Source organism: Haemaphysalis longicornis, unplaced genomic scaffold, assembly GCF_048455015.1.
Source record: "Haemaphysalis longicornis isolate Haplotype H1 unplaced genomic scaffold, Haemaphysalis longicornis Haplotype H1 scaffold_6, whole genome shotgun sequence".
NCBI lineage: Eukaryota > Metazoa > Arthropoda > Arachnida > Ixodida > Ixodidae > Haemaphysalis > Haemaphysalis longicornis.
In genome coordinates, this window is record NW_027526407.1 from 58,560,992 (window position 1) to 58,583,049 (window position 22,058).

The window sequence follows — 22,058 nt, forward strand, 5'->3', positions numbered from 1 at the left end:
GATTAAGAGGGGCCTTAGAGGGCCAAGGGACCGAGAAATTGTGGCTGGTTGCGTAAGCACGCCGAGCGCACAAGAGGTTTGTAGGCAGAGGACCCTGAAGCTGCGAACCGAAAAGCGTGTACTTGTGGACGCGTACACTCGCAAGGTTCGCTGAAAGCACTTGGACTGCTCCCGACGTACTGATGGAATAAGTCTCTCTCTCCTAGAGAGCCTAGACAGCGGCGTCGGCGCTGCTTTCAATTCCCGCACGCGTGGACACTGTCTCTGGAATTCGCTCCAAGTCTTTTGTGCAGTGCTCACCTCTCTCAAGTTGCCTCCATTCTCTCTCTCTCTCTCTCTCTCTCTCTCTCTCTCTCTCTCTCTCTCTCTCTCTCTCTCTCTCTCTCTCTCTCTCTCTCTCTCTCTCTCTCTCTCTAACACACACGACACAACACAACAGAACACACACAACAAACATAGGACACACACGCGCAGGCAGGCACTGCATGCGCAAAACCACTGATCAATTACAATGAAATCAAAGTGCTAAGATATTTCCAAACAACCAAGCTTCAATACATTCCGGGCCATATTTAAAGGAGCGAGGTACTGACGCAGTTTGCATGCGTGCGTGCGTACGTGCCTGCATGAGTGTGTGCGAGTGAGTGAGTGAGTAAGTGCGACTAGCGTAGTTGCCGCATTGTCCCTCTTCGAAGAAGCAAACACATGGCCCAGTTCTCAAAAATCCCAAATCGGACTTCCGCGCTCCCACATTTCGCGCGAGAAAGACACGGAAACGAGTCGAATTTGTATACCTTCCCGACTAAACTACAGGTCATGTCTTTAAGACACGAATATTCACTATAACCCCTTCAGCTTCTCCCAACTTTCCCCAAAAGATATAGAACACCACTGCAACACCCTTAAACCGCGCAATTAAATTAACTGAAATTTTAACTGTTCTTTCGCGACGACATGCGAAACAACCGTTCACTTCATGGCGATGAAGGAGGAGGGAAGGTGCCTGTTCAAGGTGAACAGTATACAGCCCGAAGGGCGACAGTTACTTCACAAGCCGCAAATGGCCAAAACGTCCAGAGAAAGGCCCGGTGGCGCGGACCACCCGTCAGGGATTCAATTAGTCCGAGACAGAGAGGACAACATACACAGCCCAAATTATTCTAACGTGTCGCCCATTACGCATTCGACGCATGCCGTCCAATTGCACCCTCCCCGTTCCCCCCACATTGGTGCTTCAACCAACACCTACTATCCGTCGAGAAGGCTTCGAAAGTGATCGACGCTCATCTAGACACGCCACATTTGGCCCTCCCACTGATCCACTGTTTCACGACGTTTCCTCAGAATTGGGCCACTCGCATCAAAAGAAGTGAGGGCCGTCTTACTAATCAGTGACCCACGTACAATTGGGCTTTCTGATCATGCACTAGGCGTCGACCGGACACTCTCGACTAGAAGGGAGAGGAGGAAGCGAGGGGGCGACGACAAATGATAAACAGAACGACGGACTATTACGGGCCTTCTAACGGAGTTGTAGATTCGACTGCGACAAGCCGTCGAGAGATAAAAAAACAGCCGCTGCTCAGCTTGGGGGCTCAGCACCTGCGGCGATAATCTCGCCACGCGCCCGTCGCGTGCGTATCGAAAGCCACCTCTGTCTTTACAGCTTTTCTTTTCACCGAGTCGAGAGAAAGGTGTCACCCGTTCACCATGAGCAAGGAACAGCTGCCCCCACAGTGCCAACAAACCCGATCGCATTCCAAGCATGTCCGGCGGCCGGCCAGCCAGCCGGCTGGACCGCCTCAGCGTCGCCGTATAAGCAATAACGAGCGTATACAATGCTTCGACAACCTTTTCTCCCATCTCCTTCTTCGTTTCGCGCTATTACACTACACCCTTAATAAAAAAAGGTCGTAAAAAGGTAGTAACGGCCGTATTTACTAACTCCTTACGAACCTTACTACCCCGCGGTTTTGTACGTAGGCTCTGCCACTAACAGCATGGTTAGTAATATAACTGAGTGTAGGAAGTAGTATGCACTAGATTAAGGTCGTGCTTATCACTAGGTTGTGCACGGCCAGTTAGTAAACGCATGTAGCTCAAGAGAGGGCTATCGCTGGGACTTTACTAGTGGGGGTAGTGGTGCTTACTGCCTGCTTTGGTTAGTAATTTTGACAAGTGCTACATTTACTACCTCCAGTTACTAAGTACCTAGCGTATACTGGGACAAGTAACTTGTTAGTATTCCATTAAGTGAATGCCCCGACCTTTTTTTTTTAAGAGAGTAGCGCAGACTGATATTTGGCGGTACTTTATCCTCGGTTGGACCACTCATTATTATTACTATTATTATTACTACAGTAAAAGCTTGTTAATTCGAACTCGAAGGGGACCATAAAATTGTTAGAATTAAGCGGAGTTCGAATTATCGGGAGGGCGCTAGAACGAATGGACATCGCGCCACACTGTGCGTGGTCAGAACGCAACGAAGCCACCTCTGGACTCGTTATCGCGAATTGGGTGCTACTACACGTTTGTGGGAGGAGATTTTTAAATAATGTTCGCGGAAGTCGAACAGCGAACGAAAGTAATGGATCAGTCAGTTATACGCCCAAAACAGGCACTGACATTGCATTCATGTGAGCAGTGAGCCGTAATGTCGAAATAACCACGCTGTCTATGCGAGAAAACAAGTTTATTTACTAGGCAGAGTCGAGGCAATCAAAATTAAAAGTAATCGGTAATATGCATTCGTTTGCGTTTCTTCTGTCACTACTCCATCAGCATCGCTTGGAACTTGCCGAAGGGCTCCAGCGCAGAGTCAGAATTCCCATCTGCTGAGAAATAACGTACTGCAACGTCCAGCCTCGACGCCGATTTGCATGCATCTCTAGTAAATGTGGCTTGGTTTGGATTCGCAACCCATTGTAATCGCTCTGGGCCGACTTCTTCTGAGAGTAGCGATGGAAAGCAGGGGATCATTAAACGTTCTAGATACCGACGAGTTCGAATTATCGGGAGTTTTCCCCCATTGAAATATACAGGGCTGTGTCGGGACCAGGGCAATTTATTATTATTATTATTATTATTATTATTATTATTATTATTATTATTAGTCCTTTATGTCATTCCAAATTTATGTACCCTATGTATTATGTGCAAACTGTTCTTGCTTGCTTTTCACTTTTTCTTGTTTTGTGTTGCTTGAATATTTGTACGTTTTTAGTGTCAGTGTTGGTAATGCTGAAGCTTTTCCCCCCTTTTTTTTGGAACTTCCTAATATGTTGTTAGAAAACCTTGGCTATATACGTATACTCTATGTCATGTTGATTCAATATTTGCTTGTATAGTTCCTATTTTTCACATCTACTGAACGTTTTGCTGGCCGAGTGGCATGGCTTGCAACACTAAGCCTGCCTTTTCTTTTTGACTGTCTGTTCTTTTTTTTTTTTCTTCCTTTTTTTGCTTTCTAAGATTTCTGTAACTATTTTTACTTTATTGTTTATGTCATACATATAGTTTGTGTATGTTGTCTTGTCTTAATTGTAGTGTTTTTTTTTTTGTATGGTGTACCAGTACCAAGACCCTAGGGTTGTTCCTGGGCACCGAAAATAAAGGTTGATTGATTGATTGATTGATTGATTATTATTATTATTAACTGCCAACTTTTCTTATTCTGCATTTGTCTTTTATCCTTGAGTTCATGCACTTAAATGACTTTCATTCCATAACTTCGACATAAGCTATCCTTTCGTTTTTTTTTTTTTGATTTTGTATTTTATTTTGTATTTGAAAGATGTGTACATTATGTTTCGTGTGTTTCTGTTTCTGTGCGCCAGCACAAAGGCCGACCCCGGCCGTTCCTGGGCACGCAAATAAATGATTGATTGATTGATTGATTGATTGATTGATTGATTGATTGATTGATTGATTATTATTATTCATCTATTCGCCGATTCTTGCTGCGCGCACATCAGTCCGCTGCGAACACCCACAGTACACACACTATAGTCGCAAGAAAGGCAGCAGTACCAAGCGTGGTGGCAGAGGCCACCTTACCATCTAGAATTATCATCATCATCATAATTTCAAATTACATACAGGAAGCCCTGCTTTTAATGAAGCCCTCGGGAAGGGAAACTGACTTCTTTTTTTTAGCGATACTTCATTCAAAGCGGTTACGATCTGCTCTCTCGGCACTACAGTTGCGTCAGTAAATAAATTCGAATAAGGGGAGACTTCGAAAAAAAGACTTCGTGACAACGGGAATTTACTGTAAAAACTAAAGTTGGAAGTCATCTTTTCGAGCGCTAATATGAAGCGAAGCTACACAAGGGAGTTTTCGTAGGAGAGTAACGAAGACGCCCTTCGGAGTGGTGGATAGGGAGGCCGATTTAATGCGCGGAGCTGGGGAAGTAGCGCTTAAATCCAGCTTCACGCCAAGATGGAGCGGCAAAGGTTTCCGCTTTTCATTAAAGACCGAGAGGCAGACGTCGAAACACCCAATACGCAACCCATCCGGAATCAAAAGCTGAACTGAACCGCGAACGTTCGCTCTCCGCCGCATCTCCTGTAAGCTGCCTTCACCCCCGCACACAACGCGAGCGCACATCATCTCCCGCTCTCCGGCTCCATCCTCTCGGCGTGCGCGGCGCAGCGTCTTCGCGGCGATACATTTCATCGGGACGCAAGAAAAGCGTCCGCCAACAATGGACGTCGCTATAATGGCGGACCACAATGGGCCCATTCGCCATGCGCCGCTCTCCCTACTACGACGCTCCCCGCCATGACAGCAGACGCGCGCCTGCTCACGGAAGCAAGGAGAATAAAGAATAAAGGGAGGAAGAAGCAGCATATGGCGTCACCGCTCCTCGCGATGCCCAGCGGCGCGTCCTTCCTTTCCCCCCCTCCAAGTCTCGCGGAGAGAGAAGATCGAGAGCTCGCATCTTGAGCGGCCGCCGGGACTCATCCAAAGGTGCGAAGAAGACGAAAGCACACCTCCGCTCCAAACAACGCAAGCAAGCCGAGCCAAGCCGAAGCCTAAGCCGCGTCAGCAGGCGGCGGCCAGTGGCGCAGACGACAGGACTCCCGGAGCAGCAACAGCAGACGACGACGAATCCGACCTCTTCGCCGAGCGCGCTGCCGCGCCGTGGTCGGCCCCAAGGTTCGGTACTCTCTCCCATCTTCTTCTCAGGGGCCACTGCAGCAGCGAGCAGCAACAACCCCCTTCCTTTTTACTCCGGCTCGCACTCCTTGGTGGAAGAAAATAAGGACCCCGAGGAGCGTCGTCTGCTCGTCTGCTGTTGGCCCCCCCCTCCGTGTTTGCAAGGAGCGGCGGCGGCAGCTGGGGAGCGAACCATATAACTCCCCTCCGCTCCCAGCCCCTCTCTTCTCTACTTCCTCCATTCATCCGCCGAACAACACCTTAACCTTGCGCGCACACCCCCCTCCCCGCACCACCGGTTCCGTACTACTACTACCACGGCCCCCTCCTCCAATGGCGTCAGCTGTCCCGCAGGCGCTGCAGCAGAAGGCGCAGCCAAGTGCAGAGCATACGACGCCGTGCGATTTTCTGTGCCTCCTTTTATTCCCCGGCACACACCGGGGTCCACGTGACGCGGTGGTTCCTCATTCCGGCACCCGGCTGGCTCAATCCGTAGTAGAGAGCCCCACGGCGGTGCGTTCGTCGCTGCACTATAAATGCCCGAGTACAGGAAACGACACGTGGCGCGCTGTGACAGAAAGGTGCCCCCCCCAATATCTGTTCCGGTGTTCCGATTCCTCCAACCATACAATGCGATGTGCACGTGGATACAAACCAGGGTTGATTACTGCTTAAAGGAAACGGTAAGAAACAAACTATGGGGATAGGTACACAGGTTATAAATGCATCCCTCAGAATCCGCGCTCGCAACCCGCCGCGGTGGCTCAGTGGCTAATGGATTGTGCTGCTGAGCCCAAGGACGCGGGCTCGATTCCCGACCGCGAAGGCCGCTTTTCTGATGGAGCGGAAAAGCAAAAACGCCCGTCTTTAACGAGATTTCGCCGCACGTTAAATATCCCCAGGTGGTCCAAATTAACCCGGAGCCCTCCGCTACGGTGCGCCTCATCGCCTGCGTTGCGTCGGCGCGTTAAACCCTATACAATCAATCAAGAATCCGGGCTCGTCGCCAACGCGTGGATTCTACACACCGTGCGTTTTTTCGGGGGTGGGATACCGCTCTGCGCTCCACAGGGTGACACATTACGCGCTTCACTCACAAGGAAAAGGATTGCGAAGCCGCTTCCTGAGACGTACACCGAAGTGCCACTGCGCTCCCTCGTTTACTCACCCACCACTACCGCACCCCGCTCCCATGAGAAGTGTCCCGCACTTGTCGCTTGAGCTTTACGCAGTAGTTCGCTGCAAGCGCGCTATTATGCTAGAGAGACTCTCTGTTGATCCCTCTGATTCGCCGTTTTCGCTTACCAGTGTCAGTGAATGCGAGTGCGTATAGCTGCTATAAACCCATCCAATCTCTCTCCTCGTACTTCTAATTCCTCTACAACATGCTTTCTTTTCCCCACACGCGCACGGGGTTCGCACCGGAGGAGCTTTCTACGTACACGGGACCACCGGATTTTAATTCGTCCAGCCATATAAAACTTCGCTTTAACAAGAATCTCCGAAGGCCTGCACTGCAAGCAATTGGCAACCATAAAGCGGTCAAGAAAGTTAGGAGGGCAGATAAGATGAAGCTTGTGGGGATAAATTTGTCGCAGTTAGCACCAGGACCTTGAAAATGGGAGATCTATGGGAGGGGCATTTCAGTTTTCAGACAGCGCCGTTCCCCCGATGTCCCATACTTCGTTCGTCGAAGGCGGGTGCCCTCTGACCTCTCCTCGAAAGTCTTGGGAAAATTCTGCGCAGGCACCGCCTACAATAACACTCCCAGGTCCGAAGAAGTTACACCGTCGGACACCAAGTGAGGCTACACTAAACAGGCACAACCACGCTATAAGAAGGCAAGCGGGACACAAACAGTACTCTCTTCACCAGAAGAGGATCTGGCCACCCTGGTGTGGTGACATGCATATTCGGCCGAACCTTCTCAATGATTAAAAATTGCTATAAAGCCTCTGGAAAGCCTTCGTCCTGTAGTGCATAGGCTGTTGTTGATGACGATGGTGGCGATAAACCACAGCGGTATACCATTATCAATGGGGCAGGTGAAAGAAATGCCGCAGGGTGCGGACGTACGCCCACTCCTCTTCCCCCACAACTTTTGTAAAAATGAGGCATGCGGACTGGAAGGTGTTCCCCTCATTTCTGTACTTCATTATATTTGGTTGCGAACGTGTTCTCCACGAATCCTTTAGAAATTACTGGTGGTGTCGTGGGAAGGAGCGCAGGAATTTACCTTATCACACAGCCCTAAATTTCAACGGCTTGGCCTGAACCACCGCGAAAATTACATTTGACGACAGCCCATGCGACATATGCTTTCATTTTCATCGTCGGGACGGCGGCGATGTTTCGCTCTAGGACAAGACGGATGTCGTAAAGAACTCTTATAAGAGCTAACCCCCCCCCCCCCCCTTCCCCCAAACCCTAACCAACTCGTCATTGGGCGAGTTGGTTAATGTCGATTGGTAAAGTCATACCGGGGGTAAGATAAGGGACATTTCATTTCTTACAACTTCTCCCTTGGGGTAAACTCACTTGCAGTGATTGAGAGGGCGAACGCGTGATTATCGTGTTCCCACTCCACCCACCCGACCCGAGGAGCGGGATTTGGCGGAAAACGTGGATTTTTGAGCCGTACAGACAGACGGACAGAAATTCATCTCTTTCCGTGCGAAGGACGGACGGGGGTGAATTTTGTTTTATTTCTGTGAATGAATGGACAGTTTTTTTTTTTTTACCCTATAGCTTGCGTGCCTGATCCCAAGTGAGAATTTGTCACACCTTCAAGACAGTTTGCGATGACTGCTACAGCCTGGCTTTTCCACGAAGCGATACTCCACTCTATTTGACTCCCCTAAAGATGTCGCATCCACATTATCTGAAAGATTTTGGCTACAAGTGCCACCAGGAAGAGCTATTTTAGCGGGAAGTAGTGATCTCTCGCCACCAGAGAAATTCTCCTTTCAAGCGGTGTCTTAAAAGCTGCGGAGGCTGCATTAGAATTTCGCAACGTGACATTCTCTCCTGGTTTTACGGCGCGAGGCATTCTGGGCTTACCCCTCTTTCGCGCAATATTACACAAATAAACGATGACTTTCAGCTGGGACAAAATACTTCGACGGCTTCAGGAAGTAACAATAATATCGGCAGCAACAATAATTATGAAAGAGACGTGAAATGTGGTGTTCAAACTATTTAACTTTAGAAAAACAAGTACACATAATAACGTCCTAAGGACATCCCTGCTTCCATCAAAAAAAAAAAAAGACAATCCCAACTTTTTATTGACAGACAGGCGAAGTGTAGCCATCACTTCTGAACGCCAGCATCGAATTTTCGGTCCACGCGCTGTACCGCTCCGAGCGATGTCAACGTTGCCTTCATCAACCGTTCCACTCACTCTGCTGTTCTTCATGGCATGCGGCAGTCACCAATTCGGTCTTCCGTCTTTGCTGCACAGCCGACACAAGCGATGAAAAGAAAAAAGAAGGGTCGGCACTGACCTGACCCGACCCCGCGCTTGGACTCGGGGCGGGGGTCACATCGCAGATGGCGTCCCGCCCGTCTGACCCACTGCTGCCACACCCGCAAGAGAGAACGTCCCCCCGATCGCGTGAGCCGGCAAGGTTAAAAAAAGAGCCCCCAACTTTTCTTGTTGTTAACTCCTACCCGTTTTCAATACAACCCATAGCGTGACCTGCCCTCGAAGGGGCTGGTTCCAATCGTGACAGGTATCAGAACCCCGGGGGCCCCATCGGCGCCGTCTTTGTCGGAGACAATCAACCTTAAAACAGCGAAGTATCCCACACATTTATTTAAAAAAAAAAATTCGGTACAAACGGCGTAAGCACAAACAAAATCTCACAACAGCGTAGTTGCCAAGAAGCCACGTGCGATGAAGGCGGCCAGTTCAATTCCTGGCGCCAAGACGGCGAGCGGTTACATCCATGACATCGGCCGCGGAAGTTTCGTATGCGGCAATCGACGCGGGTAGCGTCGCCGGCGACATCGGCGCAACCCGGCACCCACAAACGGCGCACGTAACGATTAAAATCACAACACTGCACTTTTTGCGAACATTCAATACGCGAAAACTGGCCGCGATAGGGCTCCAGATGCTACAGGTATAACATAATTACACACAAAAAAACAAAAACGGCGCGCCGACGGCACCCCGCCGTCAAAATGCAGTCGGCGCGAAAGCATGGTCGCGATGTAGGCGGGACGATTGCTCGCTCCGACTGCTTGCATCGGCGAGTAGGCACCAAACGCGCTGTCACTTCGTAACCGTTTAGGTAACGTGCTCCGAAAAGCCCGAAACAAAAGAAAAATATTTAGCGACAGTCACGAAGCTAAATCGGTTCACTGAAATGAATTTGAAATCTTTAAAACAAATTTGAAATCTTAAGCCTAATGATCAATGCAACAGGTTTATTAGCTCCGTTACCGGAGAGAAACAAACGGCTAAAGCGAACGCTCAGCAACACTTGCGGGTGCTCGAGTACTTCCAGTAAAACATGGATGATTTCGAGTCACACTGAGCATCATACACGCGTTACTATTCAAACTGAAACGCTTCCGCTACACGGAGAAATCAACAACGGTACTCACATTGAAAGTCACGACGCCGGCCGGCTGAACTCGGCGCACCGGGCACTCACTGCTTGCACGGAAAGCGCCATGCTTCCGTAGCCGCACGTATCACCACACCGTGATCTGGACGAGATAATCCGGGAGGCAAATTGGAACAAACCACACACCGCCACGCGCACACAATTAGCGGCAAAACTTCAAAACAATGCAACACGCTGAGCTCGTGCAAGCAACGTCTTCCTGTAGCCATAGAAAGATCCGGTCAACGGGCTATGACGTCAAACCTAGTGAGCCAATCAGTCGCTCTGCCGACCGCCGGAGCACATTGCGGTGAAGCCGACCATGGCGCCAAAGAGGGGAAGTTATCTGCAGACGATCATTTAAGCGATAATTTCCCCCTTTTCGAGGCGCGTTCAGCTTGGCGCATGAATGTTCGTAGTGGAATAGCTGGACGAAATATTGCGGCGGCATATGGCTGTGCGCTTAGTTTTATCGCCACGCCGAACGAAAGCCGCACAATAGGCGCTTTACACTCAAATGTGTTCTGCTTCAAAAGGGAACTTACGCAACCAGCTGCGTAAGCGGTCTGCAGTGGGCACAGTGGTCTGCTGCACAATGCGTCCAAACCGCACTCAGCTCGTGCGAGCACTATAACTTCTGACTGATTCGTGTATGCTTTGCTTGAACAACACGAACAAGCAGGATTTTCGTCCTGTTAGAGGGTTCACGCTTCGTGCGCTCTAGAAATACTTAGTTTTTCAAAAGTTCTTTCTTTTTCTTTTTTAAAAGTTTAATATCGAGATTCCCGCTGTATTGAAAAGAAAAAAGCAAAGTTAACACCAGTTTTCCTCACATGGTTGACCTAAGAAAAGATACCGCAGTTTTCCAACGGCCTGTTCGCTTCTGAAATACGCTTGGTATGAGTATACGAGTTAGCGACGCGGCTACAGGTACTAGCCCGTGAATAAGACATTTTCTATCGGTTCAGGTCCAAATTTCTCGCGGGACGCTTTTCGTTGTGTACTTAACTGCGATAATTTACCAAATGCCTTTACTCCCAAACGGCCACACATTAAATCGCCTCGACGATGGTGTTGCAAGCCACGAAGTTGGACATCAACTGTACTTGTTGTGGAAACCCGTGTAGCAGACGACAGATCTACGCGCGCAGGATTAAGGCTGGATTAGGCGGATGTAGGAGGAAGCCTATCCATAGCCTTCTCAAAATTTTCTTTCAGTAACTCAATTAGACTTCATGGCCTCACTTGTAACTATTTTCGGTTTCAACCGATACAAGAGAAAATAGTTCTATAAACTTAAGTAATATGACACTTCAACGAGGCGAGCTTTAAAAGTAGAGTAAATTCAAAGTACATGCGACCGCCGCGTCCTCTGATAGCGACAAGCGCGTACAACAAATCACGTTCCACCGATTCTCTCTCGTACCTCTCATTGCAGGAGCTGGCCCACTTGCTTTTTCTTTGCATCCTGGCGAGGAGATAACCTAGTCAAGAGCGTTTCACGCAGTCCGCAATTGCAGTCAGCTCTTGCTTTTCAAAGAGTTCATTATAAATGTTATCGCTGTCGTTTGTTTTCTTTCAACTGACCCAATTAAGCCAGTCATTGCACACAAGTCCTTTGCGCTCGACATTAGAAGGCCACCGGACAAAAACCGGCCGTGAGAAGTTTGCGCTTCGGTGGCATGGCTTGAAAAGTGTCGCACGCTGAACTCAATACTGGCAAATCGATCGTTTTGTATACAGCACACCGGACACTTGAGCAGAAGGTTAATTGACCAAGAGGTGATGTTGATTCAATCTCAAGCGCTACGACAGAAACCTGCATATGGCGCAAGCCGTTTGCGACTTCTTTGGTGGCTAGGTTCGCCACAAGTTACGACCCTGAAATTGCACTATCCTGAATTTGTGAACACATTCATTTCGATGCCTTCGAATTTAAGGAAGTTAGAAGTCCTGGCTAGTAGTATGACTCTGAGTTTGAAAAGCAGTACGACGAGTAGGCAGACGATTATTGATGCTACCGTTACTTGATAATCTATCGGCGAGTAAATCGATAAACAGTCTGACGTGTGTCGGCGAATTCAGCGAGTTTGTCCAAGAGTTCAGAGAGGAGTGCTATTCGTAGTTCGGCAAGGAATATAACGAGGAACTCGGGTAATATGACGGGAGGTTAGAGAAGGAGTGTGACTAGACGTTCGGGAAGGGTTTTGGCCAGTAATTTTGCACCAAGTGCGCCTAGCAGTTTGATGCGGAGTTGTGAGGGGGTTCCGATGAAGAGTTGTATGAAGATTGTGCCACGATAACTGATGAATTGTGCAACGGGGGCTTAGAAGATGGTTGGTAGCTAAGCGTGAGAGTGAGTGCGGCGAGGTGTTTAAGAAGAATTATGTCGGGAAATTCAAGGATGAGTTGGCCGGGAATCGTAGCGAGGAGGGGACGGGTTGTGCGGTAAAGGTTACTACGAGAGGTTGACGAATAATATGACTGGGAGTGAGAGGCCGGTGGGACGAAGAGTTCGACAAGGCTTATGGTTGGGAGTGTCATGAGCAGTGTTCACCGGTTGTGATTAGTCTGATGTCTCACACGGAGCCTGACAAGAAGTACTACGAGGTTGGCGACTAGGTAGCATAGTATTTATCCAACGGGGATTTTACGGGCGTAGTATGAAGTTTGTAAAGTTGGGAATGAAAGTGATTACACATCCAGGCATTCAGTGAAAAGTTCGACAAGTAGTTTGACCCGGAATTCGAGCGTAAGCGTGAGCAGTATTTTTAGAAGGAATGTGACGAGGGGTTCGACAATGACTATGAAGGTGCGTGTAAGTGTAGACTAGCTGTTACATAAAAGGTACGATAAGTTAAGCGTGTAGGAGAAAGATCACTCAGCCGATGGTTATAAGCTGGACTTCTGAGACTACAACGAGGAGTTCAAGGCTCTCAACCAACAGATATCGAGAACAGTGGCAGTAAATGTGATAACAACTGCGACGCTAGGGTTGATTAGTACGAGGAAGGCTGTCCTTACGAGCTCAGCACATAGAGTGACGAAAAAGACGACCGAGAGTATGGCTACGTAACTATCATCTGGGGTCTCCAGTACCACCTACAAGTACTCCTCTTACCACCCGACAAAAACGGTGTGTTTCATAAAAAGTCAGGGATCAGCAGTTGCAGCTTGAAGGGTATGGATGTTACTATGAAACACTATTTATCCCCCCCGCCATAAAAGTTTGTCACCAAGAAAGATCTCACCTTAATGGATGAGTAAAGGAGGAAGGAGGGCTTCCCCTCATGACCAAACTACGAAGGCAGATGCCAATAAACATCATCCCAATATCCACAGATCATAGGTTTCAGCTATAGCGTACGATCAAATGAGGTGAAAAATCGCGCACCTGTCCAGGACTGCTCGGAGAGGGCCCGTTGATGTTGACGTTCCCAAAACAGTCAGCCGATGCAGGAAGTCCAGCGCTTGAGACGGTTCTGCTAAGTGTCGCGCTGAATTCTGCCCTAGGGGTTTGAGGCTCCCGGAAAGGTATACGGATGGTGTGGCCGTCCAGGCCCGCGGAGCGCGGGACACCGCCGGGGCCATGTCGTCATCCACGCCAACGCGGCAACCGGAAGCGCTATCCGTGCTTCGAGATGGGACGTGTCGGCAGGTGAGGAAGGCAGGCGAGCGATGACCTTCAAGTTTAAAGCGGCATTGGTGTACAGGGGTACAATGGTTTTAATGGATGGTCTGGGCTTGCAGCACGCGGGACAGAGTGCGTCCCAGTCTGTGGTGGTGCGTGACGAACTTAGCAGTCACAGGAAGTTGTGCGAAGGGCTTCTGGCAATTCTCAATGGTATTCTGAGTCGATGCATCTGGACGCATGCGTTGGTACCTCACAAAAACACTTTCGGGCACGTCACCGAGGTTATGACGGAAGCTGGAGCACATCCGAAGCGGAGGATAACTGTAGAGTCGTGGGAACCTTTATGCGTCGTACACAACTCTTTAGTGTGCCGTCGATGAGGCGACAGGCTACCATAGATGTCGTCAGTCATGTGCATGCTCTTCGGGCAACTCGACCGTCACCTGTTATTGACCTCAACGTTTGACGGAAGAAGTGGCGCCGGATGGGGCCCACATGGGGAATGATGGGGTGTACGAGGTGTCCGTAGTTGTGGTTTCACTGATGCCAGGGATCGGCGCAGACGACGGGGGATGTTGGGCATAGACGTTGTCGACAGGTCCTTCACATGACATTGCATTGACGGCGTTGGAATGGGGTGAGGGACGACGAACCACTGGTGTACTGAAGTCCGGCTCCAACATACGGGCCTTGACATCCGATACATCTTACGTACCGGAGGTATAAAACGCAGCTGGGTGAAGATCCCGCTTGACCGAACCTGGCAGATGATTCATCGGACGGCTTTGCTGAAGAAGCCGCCAATTGTGAGGCGGCTCTGTGCAAGCGCGAACCACCGCTCCGAAAAGCCACGTGTCTAATGTTAACAGGGCTGGCAACAGTGGAGATGACTGCTCGTTGTAATCTCTTTCCGTACCAGGCAGGACAGAGGACACGAACCGTGAGGTATGGGCGAACGATGTATTTGCGGCATATTGACATGGTGGCCACGACAGAGGCCGCGCTTGGTGCGCGCACACGAAGGCCTTATTAGTCGTAGGAGGTTGGCACCACCGAGCTACGCTCCACTTCCCTCTACACCGTCTTCTGACATGACTCCCCGGGTTGAAAGCGACCGGCCCGGTCGACGCCGCAGTAGGTATGCGCGATATGGTGAGAACGCAAGATGTGATGAGAATATACAGTGAAGTCGTTGCCGAATCCACAATGGTTGCGAAGTCTATAGTGTCCCCACTTGTGAACCCGTAGAGGACGCCACTCGATGAACGATGTGGCTCCCGAACATTCGGCGATAACATCTACGGTTGGCGGTCGTGGGCAACGACGCTTGGTTGGCTGATTTTCTTGAAGTAAATACACACTCGGCTGGTGCTGGTGGTGGCGATGACGACACAACCGTGGCGGCTGTATTGCCGATGGAGGCAATATGCGAAAATGCTCGCCAGCGCGAAATTTCAGGGAACGTTCCACGTAGTCAGGGGGTCTAATCTATAATGCGTGGTAGAAGATTGCTCATAGCCCGATGGCGATGGTGCTGCTGGTGCTGCTGCTACTGTTGATGATGATAGCCGCATTGGCGCGTACGAGGGAGATTGTCCAGAGGTGGCTTCACGAGCTGTGTACCCACTTATAACTTTTCTTTCGCGGTAGAAGAGAGAGAGAGAGAGAGAGAGAGAGAGAGAGAGAGAGAGAGAGAGAGAGAGAGAGATAAATGTTTATTGACAGCAAGAGGTGGGCTCGTACTGCCTTTTCAGTCCAAGGTGCACTGAGCGCGACCTTTGGGCCAACTTAAATTCCTCATTGAGACCGGTGCTTTCCCAAAGCTCTCTAGTATAAAGTTGATTGATTGATTGATTGATTGATTGATTGATTGATTGATTGATTGATTGATTGATTGATTGATTGATTGATTGATTGATTGATTGATTGTGAGGTTTAACGCGCCGACGCTTCATAGGCGATGAGGCGCGCCGTAGTGAAGGGCTCCGGATTAATTTTGACAACCTGTGGATCTTTAACGTGCGCTGAAATATCGAACACACGGGCGTTTTCGCGTTTCGTCTCCATCAGAAAAGCTGCCTAGCTCCGCGGCTGGTAATCGAACCCGCGTCCTTGGGCGCTAGTGGAATGTTTCAGGTTGCGGAGAATCAGTGGGGACTGGTCACACCCGCCTTCAGTTTATTGTCGATCATCTTAGTGGCGGTGCTCGCGTATCCGCCATTGCCGCCAATGGCAGTGGTGGGCCAAAGATGAGGCGACATTATTATCATAGCGTTGTTTATCACAAGACATACTTAGCTCTGCTGTCTTCCCATCATTATTGGTGATACCTTTGCTGAAGATTATAAACACCCTGAGGCAGTTCCTTGTCCCCACGGTTGTATTCGTAGCTGACCGTCACTACCTGCCATGGACCCACCACTGTAGGCTGCTCAAGAAGAATGCGCTCATTCCCCGCCGCGGTGGCTCAGTGGCTAAGGCGTTGCGCTGCTGAGCACGAGGTCGCGGGTTCGATTCCCGGCCGTGGCGGTAGCTTTTCTGATGGAGGCGAAAAGCAAAAACGCCCGTGTGTACGAGGTTTCGGTGCACGTTAACGATCCCCAGGTGGTCAAAATTAATCCGGAGCCCTCCACTACGGCGCGCCTCATCGCCTGCGTTGCGTTGGCGCGTTAAACCCTACAATCAAATTAATCAGGAATGCGTTAATTAAGCATGCAGCCCGAAATGAACCCTGCTTTAGGTAGCCCCGAACTGTTAGCCTTTGTATCTATCCCATTGCTCTCTGTGATGATAGTGGTCCTAAGCGCGATAACGGCGATAGTTAAAGGGACACTGCAACACTTTTTTCAACTTTTTTGAAATCTTAAATGCTTGCATAATGTAGTCACCCAACACACCCAGTACTTAGATTAGAAGGAGGCAAAGCACCTCAGCCAGAAAATACTGCTCTGTGCCCATCAGAAAACTTGAGAACTCGCTCAAAAGATTTTCCCTCTTTCCCGGTCTTGACGTTCTTGAGACGGCTCGAATTACGTCATTAAGGCCATGTAGCGACTGTTGGCCGGTTTTCCTGCAGTTGCAGCAATGAGCGCTTTTCGATACCGACTTAAAAAATAAAGCCACAAAAACAAAGCAGAAACGGAAGGCGTATCTGGTGCGGCGAGCAAAAAACACAGTGCCGCTCCGTGCTGGCGATAACTGTAGCTTTCGCAATGCTTCCAGACGCGAAGGAAAGAGTGCAAGCGCTTATCGAAAGTGTTGCAGGGTCCCTTTAAGGAAGTGTTAATGTTGGGGCTGACCATCAGCGCCATTCTCCTGTTTAACCTCGGCCGCGCGAAATGGCGCTAGCGAGCGCTGTTTTTTTAAGTCCACCTTCATGAATCGCATATATGCGAGGTCAAGAGCTTTCAAGCACTGTCGCAAACATAAAAATAGAAGGCACATGGTGGTTGCAGCTGAGTAGGGTTATATCAGCTCCTTCGATCTCAACCCTTCCGAAGGCAATGTTCGGGGTACATGGTAGCCAGCAACGTAAATATCCGGATAAATGTGGATACCTTGGGTTGTTTTCTGCCAATATACATCCGTCGACGTAAGCGCGCGCACACATGTTTGTTTGTGTGCGCGCGTCTACGAACTTCAAAAGCTGTAAACATTGATGCGCTTCAACCGGCTCAGTGGCCCTGCCACAGGAAGTCTAAAATTAAAAAAAAAATCTGGATAAGCTAGATGTTTCACGCAATGATAAAATGCAGACCCCACTTTCTTTTCTTGCTTGCACAGGACCGCAGGCTCGTCAACACAGCGTAAGATTGCTTGCGAATTCGTGGTTCTAATCCGTGTTATCCGAAAACCAACCCGGTGTTTCGAGAGGCCCAAGACCAAGAAAAGAAAAATAAGATCCGGCATTAGCTAGTCACGTAGGAAGAATCCCTCGAGGAAACGCAGACAACAAAGCCCCAAACACCTCCCTCCCGAGAAGGGAGCAGAAACTTTCGTCGGCCGCGACCAGACCGGAAGTGGATCCCGCCACAAGGCGCGCGGCACAAAGCGGAAGCAGTGGAAAACCCCGTCTTCACGCTTCCGCTCACGAAGACGCCATCTGGCGGCGGCGGCGGCGGCCTTCTCAACAACGTTTCTTTTAGTTTACGACGACAGCGCGCTCTCGCAAGCCCGCCTTTATTGTTATTATTTCTCTTTCCCCATTTTATGTTATCGTTTCTCCTTTTGTTGAACTCCACATTTCCCACTTTAAACGGCCCAGAACGTCCTGAGGCGTAGCAGACGACGCAGACGATAAAAAAAAAAAAAAAGAAGCAGACGATCTTTTTTTAAGCAAGGAAAGGGAGGGGGGGGGGGGGTTGTAGTGTGAGTCCTAGCAGTGGAAATATGCCTAACAATAGGAGTGCGTCCTTCATCTTGCCTCCTCAAACATTCCCTGTGTTTGCTGATGAAGGTGGGTCGGCGAGGCGCCATGTTTGATGCCGCGGGCCCCGGTTGATCCGAGTTCCGCGGTTTTCGGTCGCCAAGAAATGGGGCGGCATTTCCCGTCACACGGCGCTGCGTCTTGAGGGAGATGGAAATAAGAAAGCCCGGTCTTTGAGAAAGAAACCGCGAGCGGACTCCGCACACAGATCTGGAGCGTGCAACCGCAGATTTCTTTTTTTGTTTGCGATCTGGTTTTGGGCGCGAACTGCAGGTTTCGGGCGTGCCGACTAAGCTGTAGATCCTCTCGAGGTTTACCGATAACGAGGAAGCTCAGGAGAATATCGCGAGAAGGGAAACATTTGCCCTTCTTATAAGCTCGCGTTTTAAGCCCGAACGCGCTTCCGACTTACATTAGGGTCGCGCGTTTGGAGAAAAGAGTGATTGTGTGAGTAAAGAATCTTGAAGCCGCTGCCAGCCGCAAGGATTTGTGTTGCGGGTACGGCTAAGGAAATGAGCAAATTTACCTGGCTTCTCGAGGAAAGAATACAAGTTGACCGAAATGCTTACGCGCCGTTCGGACTCGATCGCTTTAGATAGGCGGGCGTGTGTGAGCATAGAAATTCCGCTTCACGGTCGTGGTGTCAGTGCAAGCAATTTATGGACATGTCGCTGCCTTTTTCAAGTATTCAGAGTTGTAAGTATAAGGCTTAGATTTCAATGCCGAGGGTTCAGAACATCCTGCCTCCGTATGTCATGTGGTCGTGTAGTCTATTCCAGAAAATTCTGCCGACCTTCTAAACGGGACTGATTTTTATTTATTTGTTTAGTACTTATTGATATTGTAACCCTCACTTGAGGGTCATTACAGGGACGAGTACAAAACACAAAAAAACACTACACAATAACAAGACAGGCTGTTCAAATTGAACATCTCTTTAGAGGAAAGTTTTTGAACTGAAATTTAGTATTCTTTTTGGAGATATAACTGTCTTCAAGGGGTGGGACTGACTAGACCTTGATTATGTGTGGTCTCAATAAGGTACCCTGGTACTACAACTAGAAAAAAAAATATTTGTTCATGGCAGATTACTGAGACAATTATTCGGCACCGCCGTAAAACGACGTTTGAAACTCCAAGGCGCTGTATTTTAGTAAAGTTTTATTAGGATGGAAAAACATTTATTAGCAGCTGTCTTAGGCGACAGCCGTAAACAACTTCAAAGTTATATTGATGCAGACGTGCGCTCAGATCACCGGGCTTTTCCAAACTCCGTGCAGTAAAGGTACCCTTCAATTTCAGAAGGCCGACAGAACACCGGACAAATGGCGTAAAGCCAGACTTTAGTGAGCAGCTGAACATGAAAGGCCAAACAGTTATAAAATCTCCTGGACACCCGCGATAAAAAAATTTCGTCTGCTGCGCAGCTCTCTGCGCCGCCGCCTGTTCGGGAGACGAACACCCATTATCGTCTGCATGATGTCGCCTGCTACGCCTAACGCGACACCTGGACGGACATATGTCCCATGCCGGGTGCAATACTTGCTGAGCCCTACACGAATTTACGTAAACCGCGACCTCCTGCTGTTCAAATAAGAGGAGAGCTAGGCAGCGAAAATGAAAGAAAAACAGCAATTAAGGCTTAGCTAGGAGAGCAGACGCGACTGGTCAGACGCGCGAAGACCTTGTCCAGTTCCACCTGGGAAGCAGACGATAGTTCGAACCATCGGCGCGTTCTTTCCTCTTAGCCGTGCTCCTTCTGCTATTTCGTTCTTAGCGCCCGCCGCATGAGGGCGCAAACGAAAACAAGAAAGTACGTAAAGATAGCACCTTTCTCTAAACAGGCGCTGTTTATTACTCAGTCACCTGCCCGTCTGGAGGGAGCTGCGGCGAAAACGTGAAGTGCACAAGCAGAAATCAAGAAAAGAGAGAGCGGGCGCCGCCTGCAACAGGCGCAGACGATTTCTAGGTCGCGCGCGGCAGCTTGCGCCCGTAGCAGACGACACAGCTGCCCACCGAGCCGGATAATTCCTCCTGCGTGTCAATTGTCGTTCGGCGGGAGATCCCTTTCAAACTGCGCTGCCTATCAGTCCTCTCTTAGATAACAAAGTGAATATTATTGCCGCTCGTTCGCCTTGGACGGGCTGGCAACAATGTCTTTTGGATTCGTGTGGATTGCTGGGTGGATTGCTTTGGCAATGCGGAAAACACCGGGGTAGTCGTAGCCGAGAAGTTATTGAAACCCAGTAGGCGGGCGCGGGACAGACGGGTTGTGTTTGTTCGAGTCGATTGTTCGCAAATGAGGCGTTAATTGAAACTTCGACGGACGTTGTTAGGTACACCCGATTCATTGTCGGAAGGCGTTTGTTTCTGAAGCAAAGTAGTATTCACAAGGTTTTCAGTTCATGAGCCCGTTTAATAAAGAAGTAATTGCAGCTGCGTTATGCAAAACGACTCCAACTTGTCCCTCATTAACAACCACAATCAGATCCGACACTGGGAACAATCCGCTTGAACGAGAAAAAAACTGGGACCAGAACGTTTTGTATTGTCATATACAGTATACGCCCTCTCCGAGCGAAAATTTTCCGTACGTGTGTACGGAATCATCATCACCATCCTCACCATAATCATCATCATCCAGTTTGTTGATTGATATTCCGTTCTGCAACTCTCAACTGAACCACACACCTGCGTTCTCGCCAATACTTGTGCAGGAGAGTTAACAGTGTACATTTTTTCAATGCAGATTCTCTCTAAACATAGGCGTACAGCGTTGGCACATTACATACTAGGAATTTGACTAGAACAAATATCTGCGTTAAAGTACTGAAACTAAAAATGATATCGCTTTTGATCTGAGACTGTTGGATCGGCCAGTCTGTTGTTCTACAGTATTTGAGTGCCTGTGCCCGTAACACTTCAATGGTGGTCGTCTGGTATCTGGTCCGACGTCAGGACCCTATTATACGCGTTCAATCCTGCCTTTAAGAAAGTAGTTTTATGCTGGTATTTTTCAACAGCGTCCAAACTTGCTTGCCCTAAAGAGCGCCACGTTTATTCGTCTGTTCTTGGAACGAAATAATAATTCTTTCTTGCGTGTAACTAGCGGTTAAAAGACTAGCAGTAATACTGCTAATTGCCGTCGGAAAAAGGAGCAGCTCGCGCAGCGCAGAAAACGAAGACGCGCAGACGATTTTCGCGTATTCCAGCAAATGCCTAGGGTACCATGCATGCCAGAGCTCATAATGTTTCGTTAAAAGAAGGCTTTCAAAACACGTGGCGGCGTAGCTCCCAATAAGGTGTATTCCTTTTTTTTACATCTACAAGAAGTAAACAGACTCTAAGAAAAGCAAAAGTTGGCTGACCACAAAAACCATCAGCTTTTGTCGATTCGAGGAGAAAGTTCACCACCCTTCCATTCATCTTCCGCCTCCAACCGGAAGTCTTCCGGGGTTTCGGCCAGGAAGTAACGCGTCCAGAGCCTCAACTCCTGCCCACCGGCCACCGACCCACGACCACGGGGTCAACAACACCCGCATTCGCCACTCCGGGAGCCAGAGCTCGGGGCAGAGACCTCCGTGCACAACGTGACGGCTGCCCGACAGATGATCAGCTTGTCCAAAACGCGGAAAGAGGAGGGAAACGCGGAGCTTCCTCCTGGAAGAGGAAGAAGGAAGCGTACTCCACACAAAACTTCTTCCTCAATCAGCCGGAAGACTTCCGCAGCTCCGTGGCCATCGGGGAAGTGGAAGACGAACCGCAGTTCAACGACACCGAAGAGACACCGTGTCGGCAGCCGACCACAGGCTGTAGCCTATCACCCAACAGGGCACGGCACGCGCCGCGGGTTACGGTATATGAAGAAGAGGCCGGAGAACTCGGACGTTGAACCGGGGGGCCGGCTGGTCGGATACCGCCACGCGTCGGGTGCCCATTCACAAAAACGGGGAACGATGTGCACTACACAAGCCTGTACGCGCATCCCTTCTCTCCCGCCGTCGTAGTTCTTACGGAAAAACGGGGTTGCCTCCTCTACCTACTTCCCCTTCCCCCAGGAAGCGTTTTGAGGAAGTTAAAAACGGAAGAAAACCGCGCGCTAGGGGCGCTCGTCTTCGGCGCAGCTGGACGAAACAATTTAGTCGACGAAAAGCCCTCTGCGATAGGAAGGCGCGCACGGTACGTACTCTTAAACAGGAGAGAAAGAGAGAGAGGGAG

At 49.5% G+C, this 22,058-nt stretch overlaps 1 protein-coding gene across 1 annotated transcript in view; it reads right to left on the reverse strand.

The window, feature by feature from the left end:
- Window positions 1–22,058, reverse strand: part of LOC144142757 (uncharacterized) — a 206,554-nt gene that overhangs the window by 47,624 nt on the left and 136,872 nt on the right. Inside the window, exon 2 of the mRNA XM_077674455.1 lies at window positions 9,779–9,883. The gene's annotated coding sequence lies outside the window, so the exon portion shown is untranslated. The remainder of the gene's footprint in view (window positions 1–9,778; window positions 9,884–22,058) is intronic.